Genomic DNA, 12,079 nt, shown 5'->3' on the forward strand with positions numbered 1-12,079 from the left:
TATCATAGATAAGCTGCTATATAACGATTGCCACTTCAGATAGCTGTGAAATTAGGTGATTAACTAGTTGTTACTTAACCTTCTAATTTCTGTATAAGTCTAATTACATGAAACAGAAGTTGGTGTTTTGATTTTTTACTTTGCTTTTCTGTTTGGAGTGTCATTGTAACTACTGTATTGTAAATGATGGGAAATAATTCCAGATGTTAAAAAAATATGAAACTTTATAAAGTAAAAAAAATAAAATAAAATTTCAAAAAAAAAAGAAAATTAAAGTGGATCGAATCAAGCTTTCCTAAAAATAAAATAAAATAAAATAAGGCAATATGAAACACTGGAGGTCAAAGCTTTTCTTCATGAGAAACAGGCATCAATAAAAAAAGGTGACTTTCTCAGCAGAAATATGTCATTAAAGAGAACTATCATGTGTATTACAGAATAGAGTCATTGATTGTAATTGGTGTCCACAGAAATATTTTCTCATAGCTTGAAATTTCTTTAGTGGCATGGCACCCATTTTTTTCTTTAAAATAATCCTTTCAGGGGCCCCTGGGTGGCTCAGTTGGTTAAGCATCGGCTTCGGCTCAGGTCAGATCTCACGTTTCGTGGGTTTGAGCCCCGCGTCGGGCTCTGTGCTGACAGCTAGCTCAGAGCCTGGAGCCTGTTTCAGATTCTGTATCTCCCTCTCTCTCTCTCTGACCCTCCCCTGCTCCAGCTGTCTCTCTCTGTCTCTCAAAAATAAATTAAAAAAGCATAAAAGAAAATAAAGTCATTGTTTCTTTGTATTCAAGAATAATTTGAAGAGTGCTTCCCTTCCTCTTGTCCTATAACTTAAAAATATTGGGTGAACATCCCTTCTGTGTCTTGGCAAATTGCTATATAACTTTCTAAGTTTGGATCACCTTCTAAAATGTTATCTTGTGCACTTCCAATGTCATTAAATATCTTTGAAAGTTCCCTTAATGTAAAGTTTTTGCTGGCATTTCTTCCAATAGGATACGTCATTTTTTTTTCATCTTAACTACTTTCTTCATGTATGTTGATAAATTCACCTTTGCTAATTTCCTCTGGATTCTTATCTAGAGTCTTTCAAATAGTGAGTGTCTATAGTCCAGAGTCAGCAATTTTCTATTATTCCATTTACATTTTATTGTAATTTCCCTTCTTCCACTGTTATCACTTTTCATTTCTTTACTGTACTTTTATCTTTGTGGCCAATTCTCTCTATTGACTATCCATTTTTGTAAAATGCCACATTGCTCTATTACAGGGAAACAAAGAAACAAAACAACTACATACTTTGCTGTCTGCAAATAAAGCAACTAACAATGCATACAGTAATAATCATCAACAGATTTTTAGAGAATTGACATCATTGCTCATTGTACACATCTGTTACTTATGCAGTGATTTCTGGACTAAAGAAGTAGCATGGAAGTTTGTACTTTATGCAATTACTCACAGTTAATATACCGTGGTAACTGAAATTTGAACCATGTTATAGGGGACTGACATTATTTAACTAAACAAAGTACCTGCAGTTTGTATTGGAACCATCAAAGGAAAGATTGTTTTCATATATATAATTTTTCACGAGGGGTGATGACTTATGGGAAGGGAATTAGATGGAAAGAGAAAGTAAATGCATAGGACAGTAGTTCTTGAAGTATAGTCAGCAAACCAGAAACATGGACATTATCCGGAAATTTGTTAGAAATGCAAATCTTAAGTTTCACCCCAGTGACAAAACCAGACACTCTGGGAGTGGGGCCTAGCCATCAATGTTTTAATAAGGTTTCTAAGTAAATGGGGGTAAACCCCTTACTTTAAAGGTGATGTAAATTGGCAGAAGGATTTAAGATTCTTTGAGTCTGCATTGTCTTAGAGATGGCTTCTATGTACATAGTTTCTTTCAGTTTTACACTACTTAAAAATACACATTTATGGGAGAAACCAGCATTAACTACCTCAAACCTATGCTGTTTAGGCCATGAAAGATCATAGTTAATAGGGGACATTGTCTGAAAGGCCCCACCAGTCCCAGTCCCAGTAGCTGGTAGAGAAAAATCTTAAATTCAGGTCTTTTTGCCTTGAAACTTCATGCACTTTAACTTCTATCACACTATTTATTCATGGTTAATCAAGACCTTATTCATGGGTTCACATTCAAATTTCACCGTTTAATGTGTGTGTAGTTTTAGAGATAATAATACCTACTTCAAGAGGTTTTTGGAAGGATTAGAAGAGAAAGATAATGTAGGTAAAGTTCCTAATCTGATCAATTATACTTAAGAGAGACTAAATTTCATACCTAAATTCTTATATGGATTCCAATCTCTGATTTCTTGCTACCAACTTTATAGTAATATTATACTTATAAATATTATACCTTAATAATTTAAGATGGCAAGGATCTTTGTTCTGTCACTGATATATTCTAAGGTCCTAAAACTGTGCCAAAAATATAGTAGATGCTTAATTAAAATTTGTTGAATGAATTAATGACTCCTGCCACTAGTCCTAATTCAAAATCCTCATTCTTGGAGACTTTTCAAAGCATTAGAATGGTTATGTGAGAGTGATATTTTCATGGGGTGCGATAATGCCTAAATTCTGTCTCAATCAGAAGCATTCTTAATGAAGAAGATGGCCACCTAACCAAGTAGAAGATCTCAGGATTGAGTGTTATCGGATAAAGACAGTGTCTTTAGGGGGAAATGTAAATCATATTCAAGAAAGGAACCAAAAGCTATAACTAGAAAAGTGCTGGGGTGAACACATCAAAAGGTCAGAAGTTAGAAGAATCAAGTGCAAATTAGGGAGTGGAGAGTGAGATGGATCCGGGCAAGTGGTACAGGAATAACACTATAAAAATTTGATGTCCTATGGTGCTCTCTGCATGGTGCTAAGCCTTGCAGGATTGAAAAATTTTTCTTGCATGCATTTTAAATGCTTTGATTTGTACTTAATGACAGGGAACTTGTATATGCCACTCAGTAAAGATGGATTTGTCCGAGGCCCTGCTAAATCAATGCATATTCACTGAAATCTCTTGTCATTGTTCTGTCAGAGAAAGCTCTGCGTCCATTCTGCCACATGGAGATCTGGCTAGTCTGCATCGTGTTTGTAACCAGCTGGGACTTTTACTGGCTTCATTATGCCATTTATTTTATCAGTAGACAGTTTTCCTCTAGTCTTTGTTTTCCTTTGTGGAAGTTATGCTCCTTTTGTTTGTGTTATAATAGAGAACAAGCCATTTCCTTTTGAACATTAACAAGCCCATCAGTCATGCACTTTGACTTATAATTTTGAGTGCCTTTCAGCACTTTTAGGACCAAGAAAAGATGACATTATTCTGAGCCACAACATTATGGGGGCAAGAAATTCTCTCAAGAGGTCATATAATCTAATCCTCTGACTCCAATTGAACATTAGCTTTTGAAGAGCTCATCACTTATAGATAAAATCTTCCTCTTTGCTTTATATTCACATGACATTGAAGGAGGCTACATTTTCTATGAGCGTAGAGGAAGACAAAATGGCTTTCTCCAAGCTGAGGAATCTCACTACTCTCATTTACCAAGATATACAACTGGCAAAGAAACCTGTAAACTGATCATCAGTTCTGACCATATCTAATAGTTAAAAGGCTAGATTGGTATATTTGTTTTCTCTTGGTGGATCACAAATTACCACAAAGTGAGTTTAAAGCAGTACAAATTATTATCTCACCATTTCCATGAGTCAGGAGTCCAGGAATCTGGCTTTTCTCAGAGTCTCATCACGTTGAAATCCAGGGGCCAAATGAAGCTGTGATTTCATCTGCAGCTCAGGATTCTCTTCAGAGTCACTGATGGTCTCTGAAACCTACTCACCATTCCTAGTCATGTGATCATCTCTACAATACTGCAGATTGTTTTTTCAAGGCCTAAGGGAAAGTATCTGCTCCTGCTTCAAGCTCATCTGATCCCTTAAGGGCACATCTTATTGGGTCAGACCTACTTACAATAATCTCCCCTTGAATAACTCAAAGTCAACTGATCAGAGACTTTAGTTACATCTGCAAAATCCTTTCAGCTTTGCCCAATCACAGGAGCAATATGTCCTTCTATTTCTAAATTATATAGGGCATGCAAGGGTAAGAATCTTGGGAACCAACTTAGAATTCAGCCTATCACAACTGAAAACACAGTAACCCATTATGTTAGTTTTTGATCCTCCTACGTCAACCTCAAACTTAAACACTTAATAATAATTGATTATTCACTGATGATTCTATGAGTTGGCAGTTTGGGCTGAGCTCAGCTGGGCAGTTCTAGTCAGCTCAGCTGGATTTCCTCATATAACTGCAGTGAGCTGCTACACTGACTGGGGACTTACCAGTCCTGGATGATCTCACTCACATTTCTGATGATTGGCCACAAAGCTACCTTTCTTCAGAATCTAGAAGTCTACTTCACAAGGTAACTGGGTTCCAAAAGCAGCAAGAGGAATGAAAAGCACCTTTCAACCCTTGGCTTCTATCATGTTTCCTAATGTCTTTTTGGTCAAAGCAAGTAACATATTCAAGCCAAGATTCAGGAAGTCGAGAAATATATTCCTAATGGTAGGAACTGAAAAATACTGTAGCCACTTTTTAAATCTGCTGCACCCATTAGAAATTTAAAGTCAAACAAAGGATAATGAAGACCACTGAGAACAGCACGATCACAACACACAAATATTCTACTTCTAAAGAGCAAATAATGATTCTAAAATTCATTTGAAAAAAACTCTTAGAGTTCATCTCTTGAAATTAGACCATTTCTTTTGAAAGTGGAATTTTCTCATATTTCTTTCAATTTCTATTTTTCCTTAGGTTTTTTTTAAGTAGCTTTTTTAGTTGAAAATATAATATTGAAAGATATGAATCACTATTTCTCTATTACCTCATGAAAGATTTTGTAACTACATGCACTCTTACAACCCCTTCTTATTTCGGCTTCATTAAAAATTAGGATGTACAATTAGAATATGTAATTTGACTCAATTATATTCAAAAACCAACCAGACTTGGACTTTGTCTCTGACATTGAAGCCCTCAGTAGTCAAAGAAAATTACAAATGACTCAGCACATTTAATGATAATGCAGGCAGCTCTTTTCTTTCTGATCAAAGACTACAAGAACAAATTGAAATCAAGCAAAAGAAAAGATTATAGGAGGAAAAAAATATTTGACTTCATCTTATCAATAAAAATAACCAATGTAAAAAGAATCCCAAAAGCAGTTTCTGAGAAAGCAGTAGGAAAAAGAGAATGCTGATTTAACCTAAAAAGAAGAGGCACAGTGACATAGGATTGTGGGGAAAAATGTTTAAGATGAAAATATGAGCATGAGAGAGTATGGGAGCAAAATCAGAGGAGAGGGGCTGGATGGCATCTCTGTAACAAAAGCAAATACCTAATTTATATGTAGTTAAGGCATTTAAATATGTAGCACATTATTATACTTAGGTTTCAAAAAAGACATGTAAGTATGGGAAGTACATTATATAGGCTCATCTTCCCTTAATACTACCACCAGAATTACATTTTTTAACAAAATCATGTTTGTGTCCCTTTAAAGCAAAACAAAAGCACCAATGGTTTTTCATTATCCCTAGAATAAAGCCCGAACTCCCTAGCCTTTCAAACAACCTGGCCACAACCTAATGGATACGATAAACAACCGACATAGTTAGACCTCATGTACATAACAGGAGTTACTTAAATCTCTGTACTTTTGCTTTATTTTTTCCTGTCCACCTGTAGAATTCATTAATGCAGTCTTGGAAAATTTCTCAAGGAATAGAAAAATTTTCCCCCTATCCTGTGTGTTTCACAAATTACTGTTAGTTAGTCTTCTGGCTTTACCCCTGTGCACAGCACATATTTGTTTATTAATCTGTTCTCACTAGATTGTGAATGACTGTAGGACAGAGTCTGCACATGGTCTACTGCGAAGGTTGTAACACCGAGCCTGAAATGGAGCAGGTGCTCATTTTGTGAGAATGAACAAATCAATCAAGAAATAAATAAATGGAGGGGCACCTGGGTGGTTCAGTCAGTTAAGTGTTCGACTTCAGCTCAGGTCATGATCTTGCAGTCTGAAGGTTCGAGCCCCATGTCAGGCTTTGTGCTAACAGCTCAGAGCCTAGAACCTGTTTTGGATTCAGTGTCTTCCTCTCTCTCTGCTCCTCCCCCATGCATGCTTTGTCTCTCTTTGTCTCTCAAAAATAAATAAAAGTTTAAAAATTTTTTAAAAAGAACGGAATGGAATTTTTGATGAGGTAGAGAGGAATCAGAGCCCAGCTTCTCCAGCCTTCAAAAGCACTGACCGATTACCTGCGGTCCATGTACTGCCTTAGGAAGTGACCTTACATGTCACCTGTCATTTTTTTTAATGTGTAGAATAATACCAGCTGTTAAAGTTAGTCAGATATTGCTCTGGAGACCCTCTAATCAGTAGTTTTGGGTTAGATACTAAGGTGTCCTTTTATTTCACTGAAGTAGAAATTACCCATATACTCCAGATTGCCTGGACTAAATCCAGTCTATGCCTGTTGTTTTGGAATATTATTTGTGCACCTTTTCACTGCCAATGTATTATTCTTTGGATGATAAATTATATGATCATACTGAAGCTACAGTCATTTCCAATTAGACTTGTTTATTTAATACATGAGAATATTTAGAGAGTATAGACTAGACTGATTTTGGAACCACAGTATCAAGGAATTAGGAGATTTGGATTCTATTTGAAGACCTGCCATTAACTTTGGAATCCACTTAACATTGAATTTACTTCAGCTACATTATCTAGAAAATGAAATAGAGGAAGGAGGAAAAAACAGTATAATATAGTTTAAGACTTAAAAAATTAAATCAAACTCTTGGTTGTATAAAGTTAAAAGAAAGAAACAATGTAGAGAAACGAAATGTACAGAACATCCTCAGATCTTATTGTATTCATTACTTTTTTTAGGCTTTTTCCTTACTAAACTTTTTACAAGAGTTGCAAGCAAATAAAATGTTGACTGGTTTGTCTATCACATCTTTTGTCTCTAGTGGAGGTGGAAATGAGCAATAAAATGGTTACCTGGCTGGTAATAGAAGGGAGATAGTGAAAAAGTAGAGGACCAAAGCAACCCATAAATAGGATAAGAGCCAGGGTAACTGAGTGGATTGCCAATGATACTGTCTTCTTCAAGAAGTGATATATAAATATTACATAAAAGGAACCATGTGGGATTAACCCCATGAAAGCCAATCTGTAAAATAATAGCTTTCTTAGAGGCTAATGATTTGATCAAGGGCCAATGGGGAAAAAAAATCATAGCTTGAAGACCCCAGGTATTCTGTCTCTTACTCTTTCCTATGCTATATCTCACAAAACCCCACAGTACTATGGGCTGATATCAATTTCTAATGCGAAGAAGGACTTTATAAACTGAACACAGTGATTAGGGTTATCTTCCAACATAAGTGTTACTACCCTATGTAAAGTCTCAGTGACTTATTTGCTATTGTCGATGGGATGTAATTTAAATACTTTAATAGTAAATAAGAAGGGCACCTGGGTGGCTCTGTCAGTTAAGCATCCAACTTCATCCCAGATCATGATCTCACAGTTTGTGGGTTCGTCTCCCACATTGAACTCTGTGCTGAAAGCTCAGAGCCTGGAGCCTGCTTCAGTGATGTGTCTCCCTCTCTACTCTGCCCCTCCCCCACTCATGCTCTGTCTCTCAAAAATAAATAAGCATCAAAATTTTTAAAAATAGTAAATAAGAATTTTTCATAATAATTAATACCTACTCTTCAGATATCTTTTATTATCCTTCATCTCACCATTCACCATGTTCTCAGCATAAATTTGCAAATGCCCTTGACCCTTTTGTAATGTTCAATGACCTTTCTCTTCTCATATTTAAGAGTTCAGTTGTGATATCATTGTCTGCTCCTTCTGTCTCTTCCACCTCAATTGACTACCACACATCACCTTGTTTAGGCTTGAGAGAAGTTTGGCAGTTCTCTTATTTTTTGAATTTCAGCACTTTTTCCATACTTCCATTGTCACACATACATCTCCCACCGCTCCCATGTTGATGAATTATGAAGAACATAAACAGTAGAATCAGAAAGGTTTTTTAAATCTCTGTTAGTATTAGTGTCCTCACCAAAAAAAATGGTGAAAATAATGTCAATATCATAAGATTGTTCTGAGGGTCAACTGAAATAATGCACAAAAATTGTTTACTGCTATGCCTAGAAGTCAATGAAAACTAGCAGTGTGGATAATTTTCTCACTAAACTGTGCAATAAAAATCTCGTTACTCAGTTTTGTATCCCTAGCACCTTTCCATGGCAACTGTCTCAAGAATAAAGGATTTTAATTAGTCATACATATCATTCCTTCTTCTCTTTTGTGCCCAAATCTAGAAGAAATGATTAAAAAGTCTATGATTATTTAAAAAATCAATAGCCAGAAGCATGTGTAAAAAACAAACAAACAAAAAAAAGCTTTCAAGAATTGTGAACAAGTACCTTAAAGAAAACACATGGAATTGAAGTCGAAATGAGGTTCTGGGTCTCATTCTGCCAGTATGGTCTTAGGAATATTCTTTCATCTTAAGTCTCCATTTCTTCATTTTTGGCATGAGACGTAAGCCTAAATAACAGCTAATTGAGGTGTATATATTTCTATAAACCATAATGAATAAATGTATTCTGAAAGATTTGGGCTTCAATAGAACTTTTCACATTTGGAATCATGTTGACAAAATCATGGTTAACAGTTCCTACAGCTTCTAACATCCTCAGAAGCATTGCATTTGGTAATTCTATATAATTCCTCTAACTTATCTATTCCTCTAAATTTAAGATCATAAACAACTGGGTATGTTTATGAAAACATTGACAAATAAGAAAACATTGACTATGAAAGATAATAGCCCAAGATTAATTTCCTAGAAACTAATGAGTGAGTGAAAACAAAGATAATAAGAGTCTACCTAACATGGACTACAATGGTGATTACAATCCCACAAAATGCTTCCTACTGACAGACATCACATTAACTCTAATATTAAACAAATTATTGCCAGAGTTTCCAACCAGATGGTCAGCAATCACAAGCTCCTTGCTGAGCAGTTCTTGAAGGAGTGCCAAAGCAGTTGTGTGATTCTCGTGATCTTTCTGGATGTCAGCCATGTTGGATCCCATGTGACTTACGTCCTGAGGACAAACAGTGGCCACAAATGGTCAAAGCATGGTCACTGAGCTGCAATGTCACATGACCAGCCAATGTTCCTTGAGCTGAGGAATGGAGGTAAATGCATCAAATTGTTTACACTCCATAATAAAAAGCTACTTTTAAGTTAGATTACTGAATGATTTAATGAAACACTTTCCAGGTACCATGATACCAGGTACCAGATATACTTCTGAAGAAATCCAGAGGATCGGACTGCTTTATATTCACCAAAGGCAATACAACAAAAATACTCTATTTGAACTATTTGTGATTTGAAAGATATTTGAGTCTTTACCCTTGACAATGGTGGGAAAAATCCCAGACTTTAAAGAATCTTCATATCTTAGACCATTTAGTAGTTTCACTTTATTTACATCACTACCTTCCTTTCAGATAGCTTTGTGCTATATACCTCATTGTGTGTCAGGTCTGGAAAATTTTTATTCTTAATATTTGTAACTCCTTGGAGAAGACAAGTGAAAAGTGCCAAGGAAATGACTCCTGGAATTCTTTCAGCTCTCTGAGGTGCAAGGAGAGAACAAGAGTAAGGACGACTTATGTTTTTATTTTTTCTATCTAGTGTTTTATGACAGTTGACAAATCCTTAGCTTTCCTGAGACTTACGAACGTAACTTGGAAAAAACAGAGGACTTCTGGAGTCTCCACTAGCCTTGACATCTATGGTTCATACACAAAATAAATGGAAGTGATTTAACTTTTGGAAACTTGTTGAGATGGCATGTCATTTGTTCACAAAATGTGAAGATCTTTCTTCATGCTTCTGAGTGGTTGGAAGGCAGGAGGGTGAAGGAAGGTGAGGGTGGGTGCATGCGGCTTTTGTTCTATGATATGTGAATTAAACTAATCACGCTTATTTCTGATTACAAACGTGATCAATTTTTGTAAAAGCATTGAAGATTACACAATAAAATGATAATAAATAAAAATAACTAATAACTACCAAAGGGAAGTAAACAGTTGAAATTTTAAAGTGGAATTCTCTAGTCTTTTTTATATTCCATCTCATACACCTATATCTTTAAAATTCCCAATTTTTATCTTTAACAAAATTGAGATATCTCCTCACCCTTTAAAATCTGATTTTCATCTTTGGAATTCACCTTGAACTTGTTCTGTACCATTAAATATTTTTCAACAATAAAATTTAAACAGGTTTACTTTATGCCCTTATATGGGTAAACAATAATGTATATATTCAGTCACTTTATATGTGAAGTTAATTTGTTCCCAACTTTGCCACTACAAATAATGCTGATATAAACATTTTGATAGATAAATACTTTTGCAAATGTCTCATTATTTTTATATGTAAATTTCCCAAAAATGAAATTACTAGGCCCAGTACCAAAATTGATTTTAGACATAAAAACCTAAATAATTGGAATACTCTTGGAATATAATATTAGAATGATAAATTACAAAACTTCTAGAGCTTCAGAGCATTATGGAGACCATAGAAAAGATCTAACTCCCATCTCTAGATGGGAAAAACTGCTCCAGACTCAACAAATAATTTTCTTACCAAGTTATCGTTAGAACCTGAGGTTAGAGTCCTAGTCTAAATCCTAATATAATGGCCGTATGTCCAAAAATAATGTCTTTTTCTTTCCCCCTAACAAAGAATTCTCTTTCTCTTTTATACTTTTTCTTATTCCAGTTTTAGTGACAAACTGGGGAAGTCCACGAGAAATGTAAGCTCTGGCTCTGTCCCTCCAAGGAGGGACACAGTGGAGGAAGTTAGCACACTATTGTAACTAGCTGTGTGCCAGCATGGAACTGAAACAGACCCGGACTGAGCACTCTTCACTCGCTTTTTGAAGACATAGCTACTGGAGTGAGACAGTCCTTTCCTCCCCATGAAGCTATTTTATCAGTTTCTACTCCTGATGCACTGTGGATGCAAGGGAATTGTTAGCATAAACCCTCCCATAAACAACTCAGTCAACCGAAGTGCCCAATTAAGCTTCTTAATTTAGCACTTTGATTTGAAAACCTTTTTCTCTCCGAGTTTCAAGTCAGTTATTTATAAAAGTTTTCACTTATCTGACAGAGTCCAGCTCTTCCAAATAACTTTCTCCTCCCTCTGGGAAGCACTTAGGCAGGAGCTTGCCTTCTGGAGCAGTAAAGAAAAGCACCCCTACGGACCTATGGACAAAGGACTTCAGGAATTGCCAGAAATGAAGAAATCAAAATGAGAGGACCCTCATTCATTATTCAACACATTATGATTATTCAACATCATAAAGGCAAGAGCCATCCAGAAAAGTCACAAGGTCCGATTTATTGAACCCTTGTTATAATGTCTCTGGCCTTGTTTGGAGACTTGGAATAAGAAGATTTAAATCTCAAATTCACAGATGTTGCTCCTTCACAGCTTCTATGTGAATCAGAGTTAATGAGATTAGAGCTAAAAGTGACAGTAGAGATCATCTATTCTAGTCTTTCAATGAAGCCAGTGTAGTAGGCAAATGGGCATAGAAGTTCTCCATCTTCTGTATTGCAGCTCTATAGGAGATATTCAATACAACATGCCAAGACTTGTCATACTCCAAACGCTCTTTTAGTTACTAATGAAAGAGTAAAGAATTTTCAGTATATCTGTATTGAGTTTCAGTGCATTCTTTTCATTTTCATAATATTTTATTATCAAATTGTTTTCCATATAACACCCAGTGCTCTTCCCCTTAAGTGCCCTCCACCATCACCACCACCTCTTTTCCCCCTTCTCCCTTGCCCTTCAACTCTCAGTTCATTTTCAGCATTCAATAGTCTCTCAAGTTTTGCAT

The sequence above is a fragment of the Suricata suricatta genome, chromosome 1 (genome assembly GCF_006229205.1).
Source record: "Suricata suricatta isolate VVHF042 chromosome 1, meerkat_22Aug2017_6uvM2_HiC, whole genome shotgun sequence".
NCBI lineage: Eukaryota > Metazoa > Chordata > Mammalia > Carnivora > Herpestidae > Suricata > Suricata suricatta.